This window comes from Mesoplodon densirostris, chromosome 4 (assembly GCF_025265405.1).
Source record: "Mesoplodon densirostris isolate mMesDen1 chromosome 4, mMesDen1 primary haplotype, whole genome shotgun sequence".
In the NCBI taxonomy this organism is placed as follows: domain Eukaryota; kingdom Metazoa; phylum Chordata; class Mammalia; order Artiodactyla; family Ziphiidae; genus Mesoplodon; species Mesoplodon densirostris.
The window spans coordinates 151,771,293-151,782,438 of record NC_082664.1 but is presented as its reverse complement, the minus strand read 5'-3'; the positions used below and the strand labels follow the sequence as shown (position 1 = coordinate 151,782,438).

The following is an 11,146-nucleotide window of genomic DNA, read 5'->3' as shown; positions in this document are numbered from 1 at the left end:
CATTTTCCTTGCCCTCCCTGTGCCTCTGGAGGGCAGGGGCTGGGAGGAGGCTACCGGAGGTCAGCGGGAGAGTGGTTTGGTGCACGCAGTCCCAGCAGAGATTCTCACAAAGTGCATCTATGAAAGATAGCCCGTAAGTGGGCATTTGGCATGCAGAAGGCACTGATGGCCAGGTTACACCAGCGCCCACTCAGGTGAGCTTTGTCCTTATCCTCCATTGTCAGAACTTTCTGAGCCAGAAGAAAGGAGCAAGGGAAGTGAAATACCACACCGAGACCTCTCCCCACTTCCCCACAAGTGGAAGAAAGAAACAAGCATGGAGTTGGAGGAGAAAGTGAACTTTTGATATAAGGTTGGACTGAACTTTTTGAAACCTGAGAATGGAACTTCTTTTTATATCTGAAGGGTGATCCAAAAACTAGAGGATCTGCCCAAAATATGTTCCTGCACAGGAAAGGGAGATCCAAAAGATCTAAAGAAAAAGAAGAGAACTATTTCTGGATTGTAATCACCTGGGTTGAGAGTCATCCCTGAAACTGAATGCAGCCTCTAGTCCTCACCAGATGTTAGCACCCGGTGGACCAGGAGGCAGGTGGGATCAGAGAACACATCTGGGACAGGCTGCACACCTGCAGAACACTCCTGGCTTGAGGGGTTTATACCTCTTCCACCCTACATGGCTTTGGCGTCAGAGGTCAGCTCCACCAGGTGAAACCTACTGCACCTGTAGACAACTGGACATATTTCCCATGGCTGACAGGAAGGGCATTCCAATTTAAGCTGAGCTGCTTGCTCCATGTCTGTCTCTGATATTTACCCATTCTCACATTAGACTTATCTCTAAACATCAGACTTTAGATCTCTGTAAAAGTTTTCCTATAACTTTAGCATGCATAAGAACCCCCTGGGGTACTTGTTTACAATGCAAATTTCCAGTCCCCTATCCCTAGAGATTCTGATTTAGTAGGTGACCTGTAGAAAACAGTATGAAAAACAGTGCTCTAGAAAATAGTGCTGTCTAATAGAACATTCTACGGTGTTGGAAATGTTTTATCCCTGTGCTATTCAATACAGTAGGCACTTGATGTGTGGCTAGTGTGACCAAAGAAGTGAATTTTAAATTTTATTCAGCTTTTTTTTTTTTTTTTTTGCGATACGTGGGCCTCTCACTGTTGTGGCCTCTCCCATTGCAGAGCACAGGCTCCGGACGCACAGGCTCAGCAACCATGGCTCACGGGCCCAGCCGCTCCGTGGCATGTGGGATCCTCCCGGACCGGGGCACGAACCTGCATCTCCCGCATCGGTAGGCTGACTCCCAACCACTGCGCCACCAGGGAAGCCCCTTATTCAGCTTTAAACAATGTAAATTTAAAGAGCTACATGCGACTAGGGCCGCCATCCTGAACAGCACAGCTTAGGGCTTTGCTATTCAGAGTGCACAGCAAACCAGCAGCAGCACCTGAAGGTTTGTTAGAAATGCAGAATTTCAGGTCCCACTGTGGACCTACTGAATCAGAATCTGCATCTAACAAGATTCCCCAGGCGGGACTTCCCTGGCGGTCCAGTGGTTAAGACTCCACGCTTCGAGTCCCCGTGCGAGCCGCGCCGCCACCGCCTCCTCCAGCAGGAGCCGGTGGCACAGGCTGCGCTGCCGTGAAGTGGTTCTTGCAGCCGCGGCGGCAGCAGACTGATTCCCGGGTCCACGCCGGGTGGGGAAGCCCGAACTCGCGGAGGGGAATCCCTCTCACTTCACTCCAGCCTCTGGCTGCACCCGCGGTGGGGCGGGGACACTCTGCCAGCCCGCAAACGGCAGAGGCGACGGCCGCGACCAGACCCATGCGTGCGCCTCCCGGGCAGGAGGAGGAAGGAGCGAACAGGGCACCCCTTATCTGGAGGGGACAGCCGGGCGCCCCGCCCCTGTGTCCGGAGCGAGAGAACTCCGAGCCTCCCACCAGGCAAAGCGCAGAGGAGCGGACTGTGCACCCCGGGACCGAGGAACCTTGCGCTCCAGACACCTTGGCAGTGGCAGTCCGGGCCCAGCGGTGCTGACTCGCACTGCACGCAGCTGCACCCAGCCTGCCGCCCAGGCAGGGGCGCCAGGGCGGGGCTGACTTGCCAACAAAGTTGCGGACAGCAGCGTGGGAGAAGCCAGCACCCCCTTTCGCCATCTCCAGCTCATGGACGAATGATTCTGCCTGTCTCACCAAGGATTGATGCTCCAGAGTAAGGAAACTGCTCAAAGAACTCATGCAAGTGGAACTTACAGCTTCCTTGATCAGACTCAACATTTAGATATCAAAGTAGACTGCAATACCTGTGTGGAAATAGAGGACAGAAACCTGTGTGGAGGACAAGCTCTTGGTGCTCCAGCCAGGCATCAGGGCTGTGCCACTGAGGTGGGAGAGCCAAGTTCAGGACACTGGTCCACAAGAGACCTCCCAGCTCCATGTAATATCAAACGGCGAAAATCTCCCAGAGATCTCCATCTCAACACCAACACCCAGCTTCACTCAATGACCAGCAAGCTACAGTGCTGGACACCCTATGCCAAACAACTAGCAAGACAGGAACACAACCCCATCCATTAGCACAGAGGCTGCCTAAAATCATAAGGCCAAAGACACCCCAAAACACACCACCAGACGTGGACCTGCCCACCAGAAACACAAGATCCAGCCTCATCCACCAGAACACAGGCACTAGTCCCCTCCACCAGGAAGCCTACACAACCCACTGAACCAACCTTAGCCACTGGGGAGAGACACCAAAAACAATGGAAACTACGAACGTGCAGCCTGCGAAAAGAAGACCCCAAACACAGTAAGTTAAGCAAAATGAGAAGACAGAAACACACAGCAGATAAAGGAGCAAGGCAAAAACCCACCACACCTAACAAATGAAGAGGAAATAGGCAGTCTACCTGAAAAAGAATTCAGAATAATGATAACAAAGATGATCCAAAATCTTGGAAATAGAATGGAAAAATACAAGAAACGTTTAACAAGGACCTAGAAGAACTAAAGAGCAAACAAACAGAGATGAACAACACAATAAATGAAATCAAAAATTCTCTAGAAGGGATCAATAGCAGAATAACTGAGGCAGAAGAACGGATAAGTGACCTGGAAGATAAAATAGTGGAAATAACTACTGCAGAGCAGAATAAAGAAAAAAGAATGAAAAGAATTGAGGACAGTACTCAGAGACCTCTGGGACAACATTAAACGCACCAACATTCGAATTATAGGGGTCCCAGAAGAAGAAGAGAAAAAGAAAGGGACTGAGAAACTATTTGTAGAGATTATAGTTGAAAACTTCCCTAATATGGGAAAGGAAATAGTTAATCAAGTCCAGGAAGCACAGAGAGTCCCATACAAGATAAATCCAAGGAGAAACACACCAAGACACATATTAATCAAATTATCAAAAATTAAATACAAAGAACAAATATTAAAAGCAGCAAGGGAAAAGCAACAAGTACACATAAGGAAATCCCCATAAGGTTAACAGCTGATTTTTCAGCAGAAACTCTGCAAGCCAGAAGGGAGTGGCAGGACATACCTAAAGTGATGAAAGAGAAAAACCTACAACCAAGATTACTCTACCCAGCAAGGATCTCATTCAGATGTGATGGAGAAATCAAAAGCTTTACAGACAAGCAAAAGCCAAGAGAATTCAGCACCACCAAACCAGCTTTACAACAAATGCTAAAGGAACTTCTCTAGACAGGAAACACAAGAGAAGGAAAAGACCTACAATAATAAACCCAAAACAATTAAGAAAATGGTCATAGGAACATACATATCGATAATTACCTTAAATGTAAATGGATTAAATGCTCCAAGCAAAAGACATAGACTGGCTGAATGGATACAAAAACAAGACCCATATATATGCTGTCTACAAGAGACCCACTTTAGACCTAGGGACACATACAGACTGAAAGTGAGGGGATGGAAAAAGACATTCCATGCAAATGGAAATCAAAAGAAAGTTGGAGTAGCAATTCTCATATCAGACAGAATAGACTTTAAAACACAGACTATTACAAGAGACAAAGAAGGACACTACATAATGATCAAAGGATCAATCCAAGAGGAAGATATAAGAATTGTAAATATTTATGCACCCAACATAGGAGCACCTCAATATATAAGGCAAATACTAACAGCCATAAAAGGAGAAATCAACAGTAATAGTAGGGGACTACTACAATCATAGTAGAGAACTTTAACACCCCACTTTCACCAATAGACAGATCATATAAAATGAAAATAAATAAGGAAACATAAGCTTTAAATGATACATTTAAAAAGATGGACTTAATTGATATTTATAGGACATTCCATCCAAAAACAACAGAATACACATTCTTCTCAAGCGCTCATGGAACATTCTCCAGGATAGATCATATCTTGGGTCACAAATCAAGCCTCAGTAAATTTGAGAAAATTGAAATCGTATCAAGTATCTTTTCCAACCACAATGCCATGAGACTAGATATTAATTACAGGAAAAAATCTGTAAGAAATACAAACACATGGAGGCTAAACAACACACTACTTAATAACCAAGAGATCACTGAAGAAATCAAAGAGGAAATAAAAAAATACCTAGAAACAAATGACAATGAAAACACAACAACCCAAAACCTATGGGATGCAGCAAAAGCAGTTCTAAGTGCTTCCCTGGTGGCGCAGTGGTTGAGAGTCCGCCTGCCAATGCAGAGGACACGGGTTTGCGCCCCAGTCCAGAAAGATCCCACATGCCACGGAGTGGGTAGGCCCGTGAGCCATGGCCACTGAGCCTGTGTGTCCGGAGCCTGTGCTCTGCAATGGGAGAGGCCACAACAGTGAGAGGCCCGCGTACCGCAAAAAAAAAAAAAAGAAAAAGCAGTTCTAAGAGGGAAGTTTATAGCTATACAAGCCTACCTTAAGAAACAAGAAACATCTCAAATAAACAACCTAACCTTACACCTAAAGCAATTAGAGAAAGAAGAACAAAAAAACCCCAAAGTTAGCAGAGGGAAAGAAATCATAAATATCAGATCAGAAATAAATGAAAAAGAAATGAAGGAAACGATAGCAAAGATCAATAAAACTAAAAGCTTGTTCTTTGAGAAGATAAACAAAACTGATAAACCATTAGCCAGACTTATCAAGAAAAAAAGGGAGAAGACTCAAATCAATAGAATTAGAAATGAAAAAGGAGAAGTAACAACTGACACTGCAGAAATACAAAGGATCATGAGAGATTACTACAAGCAACTATATGCCAATAAAACAGACAACCTGGAAGAAATGGACAAATTCTTAAAAATGCACAACCTTTCGAGACTGAACCAGGAAGAAATAGAAAATATGAACAGACCAGTCACAAGTAATGAAATTGAAACTGTGATTAAAAATCTTCCAACAAACAAAAGCCCGGGACCAGATGGCTTCACAGGCAAATTCTATCAAATATTTAGAGAAGAGCTAACACCTATTCTTCTCAAACTCTTCCAAAATATAGCAGAGGGAGGAACACTCCCAAACTCATTTTACGAGGCCACCATCACTCTGATACCAAAACCAGACAAAGATGAAACAAAGGAAGAAAACTACAGGCCAATATCACTGATGAACATAGATGCAAAAATCCTCAACGAAATACTAGCAAACAGAATCCAACAACACATTAAAAGGATCATACACTATGGTCAAGTGGGGTTTATCCCAGGAATGCAAGGATTCTTCAATATATGCATATCAATCAACGTGATACACCATATTAATTAATTGAAGGAGAAAAACCATATGATCATCTCAATAGATGCAGAGAAAGCTTTCGACAAAATTCAACACCCACTTATGATAAAAACCCTCCAGAAAGTAGGCATAGAGGGAACTTTCCTCAACATAATAAAGGCCATATATGACAAACCCACAGCCAACGTTGTCCTCATTGGTGAAAAACTGAAACCATTTCCACTAAGATTAGGAACAAGACAGGGTTGCCCACTCTCACCACTATTATTCAACATAGTTTTGGAAGTTTAGCCACAGCAATCAGAGAAGAAAAAGAAATAAAAGGAATCCAAATTGGAAAAGAAGAAGTAAAGCTGGCACTGTTTGCAGAGGATATGATACTACACATAGAGAACCCTAAAGATGCTACCAGAAAACTACTAGAGCTAATCAATGAATTTGGTAAAGTAGCAGGATACAAAATTAATGCACAGAAATCTCTTGCATTCCTATACACTAATGATGAAAAATCTGAAAGTGAAATTAAGAAAACACTCTCATTTACCATTGCAACAAAAAGAATAAAATATCTAGGAACAAACCTACCAAAGGAGACAAAAGACCTGTATGCAGAAAATTATAAGACACTGATGTATATGTATAACTGATTCACTTTGTTATAAAGCAGAAACTGACACACCATTGTAAAGCAATTATACTCATAAAAATGTTTAAAAAAAAAAAGACTCCACGCTTCCACAGCATGAGGCATGGGTTCCATCCCTGGTCGGGGAACTAAGATCCCGCATTGCCCACCACACAGCCCAAAAAAATAAATAATAAAATTTAAAAAAAGATCCGCAGGCAATCGATAAGTCACTTTCGAGAACATTTTGGTGTCTCATTGAGATCTCCCATTGCTGAACCAGCTGCTGTTAACACAGCTCTCTTATTCTAGATGCATTCTAATAGCCAACCGTATAATGATCTAATCTAGCTCCTACCCAGAATATGGGATTCTGATGTAACTAGAATTATTGGTCTAGAAGAAATGAGGGGTGTGTGTGTGTGTGTTGAGAGAGAAAGAGGTAGAGAGAGGTATGAAGGGAGGTTGTAATCAAGTTACAAAGGGTCCTAGATGCTAGCCAGCGGTTTACACTTTATTTTTTGGGCAACAGAGAACCATCAAAAGCTGTTAAGCAAACAAGCGATATATATTTTATATATTTTATATATTTTTTATATATTTTATGACGATAACGCATGGAAGCGTGGAGGATGGAGTGGAGGAAGTGTCTCGCCACACCGCTATCTCCATTGTCCACTGGGTCTTATATCAATATTAAGCATTACTACAGGGAGTAGCACTGGCTACCTTACCTTCTTGTTAGATTTGAGGAACAGCAAGTATTTAGGACTTATAGGATCTATCTATTCTCCAGCATCAACGTCCACAAGTATCCAACCCAGATCTTCAGAATAATATAGTACTCGTTATGTCTTTTCTTGAGAGGAAATAACAAACACTTTTTGCATTTCAATCCTAAAGAGATTATTTCTCAGTGATAAAGCAAATGTTCACCATTTCTAATAGTGAACTCCTTGGGATCTGATTCACCACTGAAACAATTGTTTGCTTCTTAAGTATACTTTTCAAACATATCATTTTAAGACTAAAAGTATAGGTAGGGACTTCCGAGGTCGCCGGCGTTCCGGAGCCCAGACGCAGCTTCTGAGTGGCTCGGCACCTTCTGCTCGGTGAGGGTCTCGCCGGGGCGTGTCGTCCGCTCCACTCAGCCCGTTGTAAGCCTGTGCGCCCGCCCCATTGGCCGGCCTGCAGAGCTCCCGCCCGTGTCCCCCAGCGGGTCCGGGAGGTCCGGGCACCGCCTCGATGGCGGCTCCGCCGGACGCGCAGACTGGACCGCAGCCCGCACCCCAAGCTGAGGGCGTCATGAGGCACCTGCCGTACTTCTGCCGCGGCCAGGTGGTGCGGGGCTTCGGTCGCAGCTCCAAGCAGCTGGGCATCCCTACAGCTAACTTTCCTGAACAAGTAATAGATCATCTTCCAGCTGATGTATCCATTGGCATTTACCATGGTTGGGTCAGTGTTGGAAGTGGAGACATCCATAAGATGGTGGTGAGCATAGGATGGAACCCACACTACAAGAATACGAAAAAGTCCATGGAAACTCATATCATGCATACTTTCAAAGAGGACTTCTATGGGGAACTTCTCAATATGGCCGTCGTCGGCTACCTCAGACCAGAAAAGAACTTTGATTCTTTAGAGTCACTTATTTCAACAATTCAAGGTGATATTGAGGAAGCTAAGAAACGACTAGACTTACCAGAACATTTGAAACTCAAAGAAGACAATTTCTTCCAGGTTCCTAAAAGCAAAATAATGAATGGCCACTGATGGAAAAGCATCTTATTTATTCATTCACTGTTTTCTAATATTTTACTGCTCATAACTCTACAGTCTCATCTTGGTTATATTTTAAAAATCAAACATTTTCCTACAGCTGTGAATTAAACAGTACAATATAGTTACCATATTATGTTCCAACTGTTCAATTAAATCCATCATGTTACAGTACTGAAAAGGTTCATTTTAAAAATCAAGATTCTTTTTTATGTAATATGCTGATTAAAATGTACACTCGAAAAGTCTTAAGTGTTTTTTAATGGAAATGAAATATATATAAATATGGGTAACAGGCAAGTCACTGGTTTGAGATGAGAACTATAATTCTCATGGTAAAATTTTAGCATGCATGTACTGTGTAGCATGCTCTGCTAATCAGAAGGTTTATAAAAGTAACTATATTAAGCAGAGGTTTGACAGTTTATTACAAACCCAAGGGGAAAAATCCAGACTTTGTATTTTTGATATTTTGTGCATTTATATATTATTATAGACATAAAGACTTGTGAAATTTCATTTTAATTAGTCATTTCCTTTAAGGGCTCAAATCATTGTACTGGGTTCCATTTTTGTTACAGCTGCCTCAGTTCTAATTGGTTTAGACTCTCTCCCTATTAATTTTTTTTCTTTTAAAACAGTAAAATGAGTGTTTTTCGAATCTCTAGGTCTCATTTTTGTGTTGTATAACACTTCTCTCTTTAAGAGTAGATATTCTTCAACATTTTTCTTAACCTTTGTTTTCTGTAAACAATTGTCAGTGTCAGTTTTTCCATTTAGAATATCCCACTCTACATTTACAAAATGTAGAGTTTCATCTGCGTCTGTATCTGCCATCCCATCCCTTCACCATATGAAGAGTGATTAAGCGCATATCTCTTGCATTTTAGAAAATACACCCAAAACTTCATCTGTAGGATTCCTCAAAGTTTAAATGAACACCTATCAGTACATTTATATATACCAGTTTCTTAAACAACACAAAATACTTGTTTCCCCCCTAGGGAAACTATTTAAGAGTCAACTAAACTATGAAATACAAAGTTATTTGTTTTTAATATAATTATATGTTCCTGAGCAAATGCAAACGGTTGTAGCTGTGTGTGCACAATATAATTTAAGGCTAAAGGGTGCTATCTAGAAGGTAATTTTAAAGATAACTCATTATAAAACCATTTTCCCCTAATCTGCATAAATGAGAGAAATGATTTTAACAAAACTGTTTATATAATATTTAGAAAAACATCTAAAGCTAATGTTGGAGAAGGGGGAAGCAAGAATAAATTCAGTTGGATTGTTTTGACTTTTTGGTGTATGAACTTACGGCAAACAATGCAGTATGTGTCTTTTTCATTTCTTCTTTATAGAAATACTTAGAAAATGTAATTTAATGTTAGAAATCCTATACTTGAAAGAAGCCTCAATTATCAGCGGTTCTATGAAACAAAGTTAAAAACAAACATGGAAGGTGTAAAAAAGATTTGTGTCTCTTTGAGTAGCTTGCGACTGATTATATCCTCGTTAAGTGTGAAAATTCTTTGATATTGTCACCTTACATTTTTTTAAAATAACTATTGTTTTTGAAAAACCTATAGTGTGTGGTTTAGGACTTAGTTAATAGTGTCTACAATTTTTTAAGTTTTATATTAAGTATTTATATATTATAAGAAATTGCAGTAGGGCCACTTTTGATTAGTCCGTGTTTTCAGGCCTTGAAATAAATCTTGATCAAGTGAAAAAAAAAAGTATAGGTAGGATATTCACGGGACACATATAAGAAAAACAGCTGCAACTGTGGGGTGGGTAGAGGTATGAAATGCAAAGAAAATTGAGGGACTTAAAAAGTGCTCCTCGTCTTTTATCTAGGCTCAGAAGTCCTCTGATGCACCCAAACAGTGGATACTGGTCAGCCAGGCGAAGCCTGAGAGGAAAAGAACCGAAAGAAAGGCATCTGCTGTTTCCTAGGTGACAGGGTTCTTTAAGGCACTCTGTTTGTCAAGGACTAACTTAGAGAAATTATTTCTCTTAGTACTCAAAACACTGTGGGCAAGAGAACAGCCCCAAAAGAGCACTCAGAAGACAAGGAGACCGGTACTGGGACACAGGGGGCCGGCGAGATGAAAGGGTCATGGGAGGTCAGATACAAACATGTGGTCAACAAGAGCCAAGGAGAGGAGGGGCGGATGAAGTCAGTGCCCTGCAGCTCAGGCCGTCTCTTAGTGGAGGGACCAGAGAACCAAACCCTCTACCCATCCAGCTGGGAGGACATGTTCTTAGAGCAGTGGTCTCCAAACAGGGTGACACGCCCCAGGGAGTGGGCAAGGTGAACCACTGGGGCTTGGGAAGAAATTAGAATCTTTAGCTATATTTATTTTTTATCTTTAAAAGACAAGGAATTAAGTTTTGCTGAAGCTTAAAACATAGACTGACATCGGCTCCTCACTCTGCCAGCACATCAGAAGGCCCCATGTCCAGTTAGCATGCAAGCCAGAAAACAGCTGTTGGATATTGTGAAAGGAAGTGTTTCGTTCCTTTCAGCATACTGAGACGTACTGTGTTATTTTAATATTTCCAGGCACATGGATTTATGTGTTATATTATGTAGTTTTTACTAAACCAACCCTCTTAAAATGGAAAAGGGGCTTAAAAAGATTCTTGCAAAGAAAGAGTAGCACAAAGATAACTCGAATAATGCAAACACAAGCGAGCAACAATAACCGATATACTTCTGCTATGGGTAAAAGCTATTCATCAGCCATATGACGAGGAAAAAGAACAGTGAGATTTGCCAGGAAGTGAGCTGCCAAACTTGAAATGATCACAAAGATATTTTGTAGCAGGGATCTGTGCTCATAATAGCAATGATGAACCTCACTCTTCATATATATATTGAAAAGTGTGAAGTCATCATGGTTAGCGGACGCTATGGGTCCAGAAGATGAAGACAAACCTCCATAATGTTTTCAGTAATATTTAATATCATGAATTACTA

At 41.7% G+C, this 11,146-nt stretch overlaps 1 pseudogene; it reads left to right on the top strand.

Moving 5' to 3' along the window:
- The first annotated feature begins 2,185 nt into the window (after window positions 1–2,185).
- Window positions 2,186–8,170, top strand: LOC132488198 (riboflavin kinase-like; annotated as a pseudogene).
- Window positions 8,171–11,146: the final 2,976 nt, after the last annotated feature.